A 419-nucleotide genomic window follows, 5' to 3' on the forward strand; every position below is an offset into this window, starting at 1 on the left:
CAGCATGTGCAGCGCCTGGTGGGGAGTGGCAACGTTCCTGTAGCTCAACATAAATGTGTGCTCATAGGAGTGATTGCCACGCATGACAGCAGGCACCAGGTGCTCCACCCACTTCTGCAGGGTGCCTGCCGGGACAGGCCACACATGTGGGTGGCATCCGGGCTCAGGGAAGAATCGTCTTCACTCTAGGACAGGACATGGTAGAGATGCACAGTGAGAGCAACATGATCCCCCAGGAGGGAAGGGCTGGAGGCCAGTCTTAACCCCAGGGAGGACATGAGAAGACAGCCTGAGGGCACAGGGTTCATGTACAGGGTGGTGGTTGCCATCCCCGCAGTCCCCTTTCACCCTCCAGCCATGACCTGAGGTGTGAACACATGAGTACCAGCAGGTTTATAAATGTCTACCCTCTGCCCCTG

This window comes from Galeopterus variegatus, unplaced genomic scaffold, assembly GCF_000696425.1.
Source record: "Galeopterus variegatus unplaced genomic scaffold, G_variegatus-3.0.2 Scaffold35136, whole genome shotgun sequence".
In the NCBI taxonomy this organism is placed as follows: domain Eukaryota; kingdom Metazoa; phylum Chordata; class Mammalia; order Dermoptera; family Cynocephalidae; genus Galeopterus; species Galeopterus variegatus.